This window comes from Halichoerus grypus, chromosome 5 (genome assembly GCF_964656455.1).
Source record: "Halichoerus grypus chromosome 5, mHalGry1.hap1.1, whole genome shotgun sequence".
Classification (NCBI taxonomy): Eukaryota; Metazoa; Chordata; class Mammalia; order Carnivora; family Phocidae; genus Halichoerus; species Halichoerus grypus.
This window is the reverse complement of record NC_135716.1, coordinates 94,933,106-94,942,660: the sequence shown is the minus strand read 5'-3', so window position 1 is coordinate 94,942,660 and position 9,555 is coordinate 94,933,106. Positions and strand designations below refer to the sequence as shown.

The 9,555-nt window shown below is 48.9% G+C and overlaps 1 long non-coding RNA gene across 1 annotated transcript in view; it reads right to left on the bottom strand.

The window, feature by feature from the left end:
- Positions 1-3,568: 3,568 nt before the first annotated feature.
- The window catches only part of LOC118554793 (uncharacterized), a 61,507-nt gene continuing 55,520 nt past the window's right edge, over positions 3,569-9,555 (bottom strand). The window contains exon 6 of the long non-coding RNA XR_004926651.2: positions 3,569-4,656. This is a non-coding gene — a long non-coding RNA (uncharacterized LOC118554793). The remainder of the gene's footprint in view (positions 4,657-9,555) is intronic.

The following is a 9,555-nucleotide window of genomic DNA, read 5'->3' as shown; positions in this document are numbered from 1 at the left end:
CAAGCCCTTAAGTCATAGCCCTGGAAACTTCTCAGGACTCCAGATTCCTGAATTTGTCAGAGATGCTGAAGGACATACCGAAGACTAGCAGTGCTAGAGTTGGGTGTGTGAGATCCAGTCACGGGCAGAAATGGCTGGCATGGAAGAAGAGAAACCCATGGTCCTTGCAAATAAGTACCAGACCTTTCCAGCTCAATAAAGTGAAGACATTAGGAAACCTTCCTAACTTCCTACCTCCCTACTGCACCTTCTCTTAGTGAAACTCCCTCCTTCCCTATTTGCACTCTAAAAACAAAGCAAAACAAAAAACACAGAGCTGAAGGTAGGCTTCACAGGGTCAAGGTAGGATTGACCATGTCTACCCATAGGCCCCTTCCCTTCCCGTGCCTGATTGGTGCAAAGGTAGAGACCCCTGACCCAATCTGGCCAATCAGAGTTTTCCTCCCAGGAAGTTGAAGACTGGAGCACCCAGAGACCCGGCAGCTGGAACTCATGGCATTCACTGTCAGGCCCGACCAAGGAGGCTGTACTAGTGAGCACACTAGAACCATCCTGGTTGTTCTGGTTTCCCTTTGCTTCTGTAAGAAACCATAATGGCCTTCATCTTGAGTTGCCTGGAGTCAGTTCAGTTGTGTCTCCAGAAACACTTCATCGGTAAATCTCCCTTAAGTACTCTTTCCCCCAATCCCAGGACTTCCGCACTATTGTAATTACCTTTTCTCTTTGGCCAACTCTTCCTCTAGACCAGGATCTGCTCCATGGTGTCCTGGGCCATGGACTGGCCTCACCTACACCTCTCTACCACCTGTCACCTGGCTAACTCCCACACTTCCCTCAGCTCCCAGGGGAGACATCAACACCCCTGATAAGCCTTCCCTGACCACCACCCCCTGCACCCTTTGTCTGGGTTAAGTGTGCCTGGAATGTGCTTACATAGCACAAGGTACTTCCCCGAAGGTGATGTGTTAAGTACTTACCTATGGACCATGACACCGTAGCTCCCTGAGGCAGGAGCTGTAGCCTGTTTGCTATTCTGTCTCCTGCACATAGTACAGTGCCTAGAACACAGTAAGCACTCGATAAATATTCGTGGCATGAATGAGTGAATAAATGAAGACATATACTAGCCTTCCCTCCTCCTTCCCATAATAAAATAATAGAAATTAAATTACCTGGTCCAAATTATTATTCATCTCAGAATGCAATCAGTCAACAAATTAATACTAATTGATGTGCCAAAAACTATATAGGCACTATGCAACTGGGATAAAGATACGAACACAGGCAAATGAGAGGGGGCGGGTCTCTCATGAGATATAGAATCTGTAATAAGGGACTCTAAGTTCCATTTTGCCTGATCTGAAGCAATCTGTGCCTCCATCTTCTGTATCGTGCAAATGGATGTGTGAGAATGACCATTAATGATTTATTGGGTTTGCAACCATCTTCTGAATCAATGGGCAGAGACTTCAGAACAGTGCTTGATCCAAATGAGGTAGAAACCTTTGGGCAAAATGCCGCATCCTGGCTGGCTAATGCCTTGGGCCTAATCCCTTCATCTCTGGCGCCTGCCTGGTATCACTACACGAGATTGTGGGTTGAGGCTCCAGGCAGGTGGCCAGGAGAGGGGGCTCTGAGTCTCTGTGTCCAAAAGGGCCTGCTGATGCCATCCTTGCTACTCTGGCAGGTTCTGAGAGGAGAGAGCGACCTCCTTCCCCGCCTGCAGGCTAGCAATTACAGGGCCCAAATCGTTTTCTGCAAGAGGTGTTGTTGTCCCAATGTCATTTCAGCCTAAAATAAATCACAGTGCCCATCAGCCTGCTGGAGGCCGGCTCTTGCTGGCAGCTCCCCCCAGCTGAGAAAGAGCCTACTCAGATGTGAGGACAAGTCAGCCAGCTGCAGCCAGCGCTGGGAGTGACCCTTCAGGCCCAGGGAGCAGGATTCTGCCAAGCGAGGGCGCCGTGCATGCCTGAAAGGGCCTGGCACCGGCCACAGCTCTGCCGGCCTGGTCTCTATTTGTCAAGCCCCAGCAGAGAGCAGGATAAACAATTCAGAGAGATTCAGGCTAACCATGCCGTCAGCGTGGAGCCTGTTCTTCTCGATGTGCGTTCATGTTCTGACCCTGCCCGGTTCGGTCCTCCACGTCCTGCCAGGACTATCTCAATAATTACCAGCAAGTCTCACACTACATGCTTCCTCCCCACTCAGTCGTCCTCTCCCACCGCCCAGGACTTGTGTTTCAGAATCCTAGATCTGATCGTGTCAAATTGTGCGAAATAAAGCCTAGGGTCTATGGCCCTTTTCCGCCCCAAACTACCTTGTTAAACTCATAACAAACTTTCCAGCCAAACTGGACATGTCTCCACGGTCACGTGCCTCCCCATTTCAAATGTTTTGGTCCCAGAACTTTAAGGCCCAGGTCAAATGTCCCTCCTTTAGGAGACTCTGCCCTCCACCCTCACCCTGCCACCCAGGAGCTGGAAGTTATCTCTCCTCCCTCTGAAAAATAAAGAACAGCCAGCAGCGATCATTTGCTATTATATACCTTTCATGCATTGTCACATTTATCCGGCATGCCGATTCTATGAGGACCCCCTTTTCACAGATGAGAAAGCTGGGGTGGAGGCGGTTTGCCCAGGGTCACAGAACTCCTAAATTACAGAGCCAGAACTTGAACCCAGAACCACCGACTCCAAAATGGATACCCTTCATTACTGTGCAACACTCTCTCTCTATCTCTCTTCAGCCCTAAGGGGTAAGCAGGGAGAGATCCATCTCTCTAGCAATTTCCATCACCTTCCCAAATAAGTTTATAATCGAAGATTATATATTTTTATATTATAATTATATATATATTTATATATATATTTTATATATTTATATATATAATATATATATTTTATATTTTATATATGTATAATTATTATTATATTATATATTATATAATATATATATTATAAAGATAACTTTATGATAAAACCATGCAGCCTTACGCATCAAGGCCCCTCACTTCTCAGAAGCCCCTGGAGGTTCCAGGAGAGGCCCTGGCGATGTATTTACATGATCTTATGTTTTTGTAAAACTCTCTAAAGTAATATGTTTTAAGCCCGAGTAGTGAAACCAGCTATCTCTTCCCATCCCAGCCTCCCTCCATCACACTTGGCTTCTCAGCAGTTGCCCCAGAGTGACCGTGGGACCCAGCTCAGGCCGAGGTGAACGGGGAAAGCTTTTAGCTGGGTTAGTTACGTGTAACTAGTTCCCAGTTTTCCATTTAGTTAAGTTACTGCTTAGAAATGACTCATGGAGTACGCTTCCCACGCACTGTGTCAAATCACAGCACCGTGACACGGTGGGGGGGGGGCGCGTGGGGCGCTGGGGGGGCAGAGCCAGCGAGTGAATGCGTGGTGACCGTGCCCATGGCTCCTCCCACGGAATCTACCCAATTCCGAAGTTGCAGGGCACAAACCGGCGGCGTTAACCCAGAAACAGGCGCCATGTGTGTGTGGAGCCTCATGGTTTATGAATCCGAACTATGATTTATAAAAAAAACAGATTTTGATCAGCTGTGTCAGAAGAAAGACAGAATTCTCCTTTTATTCTCTCTTTAGACAATGACACTCCACAACTGACGTCCTATGAAGAAGCATTAAAGAGCACGCGACCAAAAAAACAGAGGGAGAAAACGCTCTAAGAGGTGTGCCAGTCAGCTCATTCTTTTTTTAAGTCCATTCTTTTTCTGTGGTGTTTGTGGTATTGTCAGCTTTAAAAATATATAATTTATTATGATCTATTTTCCATTTGAAATAAATATTTGATTTTATGCCTAATTCCTTATTCACAATTTTGGGGGGGTTTCCTTAAATAACCTCCCTGTCAATTAAAAAGCTTCACGCTCCCAAAAACCCGGATCCGCCCCCGGAATCTCAGTAAAAACAGCACTCTTGCTATGCAAACACCTCTTCAAGTGCCCCAGCCTCTGCTTCTGTCCAGCTCTGCGCCACAAGACCCCACGCTGTGCCATGTGGCCGTTCTAGGACGACCGCTGCAGTCTCTCGTACCTCTCTCGTGGTACCCCTTCTGTTTACTTCTACTTATCGATGCTCCTGTCTTATCTCTCTCCAGCGACCACCTCGGGGCCTTGCATGTACACACTCAATAAATGTTTCAAGATGCGAGTCAGGAGGTGAAGAGCAGACCAGAGATGGGGGCAGGCGGGAGCCCTTAGGTCCGGGCACAGGTGATGAGAATACATCTCTGATGTTTATCTTTCCTATACTCAAGTTGTGTGGGCAAAAGATGCCCCTCTCTCTTTCCCTGTATCTCAGTCCCTGATTCTCTTTTTGTCTCTTTGATTCTCTCTCTCTCTCTATCTCTCTGGCCCTGATGCTAACAGGGTTAAAGTGGCAGTCTTTGGATGGAGCAGGAATAGGAACAACAGAGACGATCACAGCCCCCAATTTTCCCATCCCAGGTAGAAATTCCAAGAGAGGCGCCTGCAGGGAAGGAGCATTCCAGGGAGAGGATAACTCTGACCCAATGTGTTTCTCCATCAGCATGGCTCGAACCAGAAGTAATCCATGATGGCCCAAGTTTCCGGAAAGCAGGGGTCAGTCTCATCGGGTGAGGTGACAGGTGACAGGTGAGGGGCGAGGCCTTCTGTAGAGGGAAGCCGAGCAATAAATTTCATTTCAAAGATCACGAGGTTTGGACCCCACCCAGGAAATGAGTCTTCCCGCCAACTAGATGGGAATGAAAAGGACGAGTATTCAAATCACACAATTATGGTCTGGCTAAGTTAATTGTTGCATTCATTTAAATGGATTAGACATTTTAATTAGCAGGGTCTGGTTGTTTGCTGGAATTGAATTTTTGGCATGTGGGTGTTAATATGCACATGTGTGTTTGTTCTAGCGGGGCCCAGGCTGGAGCAAATCTACAATGATTGCTTTCTCCCTGGACAAAAGGATCTGGCAGCTTGGAAGGAACCAGCCTGCTCTCCACAGGCCCCAACCCTGAGCTGGAAGGAAAGCCATGACACTCTCACCTGGCTTCTGCAGGGGCTCATGCAGCTGGAGAAAACATCTGTGGGCTTAGAAGCAGCAGCAGGAGCGGGGGAGGGGGGATGCGGAGGGAGGAAAGGGAAGCATATAAAGAAGAATGTTGACTTCGGAGCTTTCCTTTGGTTTATCCTAGATGTGGAAACTATGGGTCTCCCAAACGGGCCTGTAGAATGTGCGTCCCCAGGGGGCAGCAGAGCACTAACCCTGGGAAACCAGCTGCCCAGCGACTTCCTCATGGCCAGAGATGGGCTCTGGATAAACAGGGTATGTAGTAGCAGGAAGAAAGGCCATCTGAATAGGAGAACAAAGTTTGAACCTTCCCTGGGACCTTGGGAGGCCAGTGCCAAGAGAACAGGAAGAAGATGGCTTTTCTTGGGTACAGGGGTATAGGAAGAGGAGAGCCGGAACAAACTAGAGCTAGAAACAGGTTGGCATCAGTCCCAGGAGAGAAAACGGGAGTCAGGGTCCACAACGTACGGATTAGAATTCCCAAGCAGACCCAGCGAGGTGAAAAACCTGTAGTCTGAACAGAATCAAGGGTGGACCAGCCAGGCCACTCCCCCAGATGCCGACCATAAAGAGAAGTAAAATATCTCTGGAGATGTAAGAAGCTAGAGAGAATGTGTTTGCCAGAAGTCCCCAAGGGAGAGGACTGTAGGGGTCAGTGGAATACTTTGCTGAGCCTCATTGGGATGAAGTTTGGGGGGTGGGGGGGTAAGACGGGTACTCAGAGATAAAGGAGGCAGAGGTAGGGCATGTCCGGGTTGTATATAGTCACTAGACCATCCTCCTTAACGGTAGGGCTTTTATTTCACTACGTGGGGTAGGCAAGTGTGGAGCCAGCCCTGAATTATTGGGGACAATAGGGGGAGGCAAAACCTGCCACCAATAGTCCCTATTGCACCCATCCCCCAAAGCTCTCAGCTTTGCCTATAAATAAGTGAGCCAACTGGAAGGGAGTCTTGCAGCAGACTGCCCATACAGCCCCAGTGCGGTGGGACCCTCCTTGTGTGCTTGCCCAAGTGACCCACTTGCCGTCTGGAGTAGTAGGGGCCACGGCAGGACCCGAGCCTTTTTTCAAAAAGCTGAAGGAAACTTCCTCTGCCTTCCCCACACTGGGCTAGGGAAACAGCCTCCAACCTGGAGGCAGCAGAGAAAGAAGGCTTTGATTCTGGGATGTGTTTCACTGTCAAGTTTGCAGCTAAGCTTGAATAGCAAACTCTTCACTCCTCCGGTAAGGTTGGTCTCCCATCTGTTTTGGAGAGACGGCAATAACACCGCTCGCTGCTCTATGGTCGTCGGAGCGGAGGCAATGAGATTGTCTCTGGGCAAGGAGGAGATCGTCTCATTTGCTTTGTCTTTTTGATCACGGGAGCAGGTAGGAGAAAGGAATGTCATGCAGCTTACTCCTTTAGGCTACAACTGACAATAACGATTATTTCACATTTCCTAAGTGCCAAAAAGCTGCGAGGTACCTAGGAACCTCTCCCACAGCTTAGGAACCGGATGCAGCAGACAAGCACAAAACAGTTTCAGGGAAAGGCAAACTCCCAAGATCATTTTATCCCGGCCTCGTGCCTCTGGATAGTCGTGTACATAGAATATTCTAGAAAGACAGGAGTATGGCTAAGTCTTCCATGTCTCCTGCTGGTCATTTTGGAACGTGGCTTGCACTCAGTGAACCCAACCATGTCAAATGAGGCGAACCTGAACACCCTCCACTTCCACCACATCGCAACAAGATCCTCCCAAGGATGAAGGGAGCTAATACACCGAGAGCCCTTGAATAAATACTCTCTGCTCTGCTCTCCGTTTCTCATCCGTGGAATGACAAGGTTGGACAAGATCATGTTTACAGGCTTCTACAGCCGTGCCGTCAGAAGGAGTCCCAAAGGGAAACAGTCCAATTAGAAGGCTTAGGTGAGCTCCCAGCTACTGGATGTGGCCGCGTTGAGGAGGAGTGGGGGAAGGCCTGTTTCTCAGGTTAAGGAGGGCAAAGGAGGCAAGAAGAGAGAGAGAGAAAAGCCTGCAGGAACTGAGTTTAAAAGGAGTCCTTAACACATGGGAGGTGGTTTCTTCTGAGCCCTCAATTGAAAGCAACTGAAAATGGAAAGTCTAAGCTCCTTGGGCAGGGAAGCTACTTGACCAGAGTCGTCTAGCTGCGGTGGGGGACTTTGGGGAGCTCAGAGGTGCTCAGTGAGGTCCCAGCAGAGCCCTGGCCTGGGATAGGGTTTGCAGGCCTGAGAGAGGGCAGAGGCCCCCCAGACACAGCCCCCGTCAGCTGGGGAGACCCGGGGGGCTCATTCCACCATGCCCTGGGTCCAGTTCAAGCCTCCGCCATTCAGCACGCTCTGAGAGTCTCCAGTGAGGCAGTGGGACTGCAGAGGCAGGAGGACCTTCCTCCCTGGTGCCAGGAGACAGGAAGCTGATCTGGCAGACTCTCAAAGCTAAAGCCGGGCGACAGCATCAGGAGGGAGATGGAGACGTGCTGCGTGTGGGAGTTTTATGGAGTGATGGTTATAACCCCTCCAACTCTACAGAGCTTTCCAGTTGATAAAGCCCTCTCACATCCATTACCCCATTTGAGGCTCCTGGCAGCCCTGAGAGACAGGCAGGGCGGCTGTCATCTTCTGTTTTATAGGGAAAGAAGCTGCACTGTAAATGAGTTAAGTGACCTGCCCAAGGTCACATAGGCGCCTCCCAGCAGAGCAGGGCAATTCCAGCTACTTGGGAGGGAGCACCAGCCTGGCAGGCAGAGAGATCCAACCGCGTGCTTGCTCTGCCCTTGGCCGGGCCATTTGCTTCCTCTGAGCTTCCTGTTCTTACCTGCAAACTTGGGCACTAACAACTCAGGGAGTGGAGGTAGATGATGTGTGTAGGGCCCAAGCCTGAACAGACAAATCAATATAGCTACTCTTCTCATTTCTTCTGCTAGCATGGAAGCAGCTCATCACTTGCGCTCACTGCTTCCCGGCCCCCTGTGATCCTAGTGCAAGCTACCAGCGTCTGTGGTAGCCTCCTTCTCTGGAATGGGGGGACTGCAATGCCTAATGCCTCGTGGAGGTGTTTGCAAGTTAAGCGAGAAAGCAGAGAATGCACCCAGCCCGGTGTCTGTCTTAATAAATGCAACTTTCCCTTCCCTCCCTCCCTCCCTCCCTTCCTTCCTTCCTTCCTTCCTTCCTTCCTTCCTTCCTTCCTTCCTTCCACTGTAGCATGAGGCAGCTACCTCCGTGGAACCTGCCAACAAACCCCAAGACACAAAATGGAATTTGCAGACCCCTGCTGCCTCTTCCGCCTGGAAAACGATCATTGTTGTTGTTGTTTCTATTTACCGACTGCTTACTCGCTCTGGCTGAAACACTGTTTGCATCGTTTTCCCGGCATTACCTGCTTTCATTCTTGCAACAGTTTGGCGCTATTAGCCCCATTTTATGGATGAGACAAGTAAGAAGCAAGAATTCAGAGAATTTGCCCCAGGTTTTACACTTAGTAATGGCAGAGCTGGGACTGAGCTGTAAAGCTAGAGCTCTTCACCCAGTAACCTTGAACCACCCATGCCCACTGCCCACAGGCTTGGGGGGCAAAGGCGCTGATCTCTCGTGTGCCACAGAGCCACGCCCACGAGGAGGGAGCACAGAGCAAGCTGGGAAGCACCCTGGCCCAATTTAAAAGGCCAGATTTAATCATTTATGCAAATTCCAGGATTCTATTTGCCCAAGAGGGCCCAGGTCGAGTTTCATTTGAGAAGCTAGAGAATGTGGATGATCCCGGAAAGCCGATTAGCACACAAAGGGATATTATCCTCTGCCTGAAAAGCCAGGCAGGCACTGAAAATATGAAGAAAATTTACTCTGTGTGCAAACTATTCAATTAGAGAATCAGCAAGTGGGTTTAGGAGCAAGAATGAATACGAAGTATGGGAACTACTGCCTTGCTATCTGGGGAGGAAAGATTTCAGTGTCACACCTCCTTCCCTGGCAGCTCGATGGGTCAGGGGCAGTTTAAATGTCTCACAAAAGCCCAGATGCCCATTACCCGGCACAGAGCCCAGTCCTTGGTAAATGCTCAAGAATAGCTGAATGAGTGAATGAATGAATGAATGAATGAATAGATGGATGGATGAATCAATCAATCAAACAATTCTCTTACCAAGAGGTAGCAAAGAATCTGGAATGTTCTCCAATACCCCATAATCTCAGGAGACTCAGAGAGAACCCTAGTCCTTAGGTGAGATTTGAGAAATAACTTTCTTGACAGTGTAAAATAAGAACCAAATGATGATAAATGAAGGAGGAAATTCCAACTCCAAGAAATAGATTCCTAAATCTCAGGCCAGGGCCAGAGGACCACAGCGGAATGGATAGAATGACACGTACCATCTGAATCCTAAAATGATGAGAGAAATTGAATAGGAAAGGTTCAATCCAAGGGGGATATAAGATGTTAGCACTTGATTGTTTGCATACTTTTCTAGATGCTGAAGTATTGGGAAAAT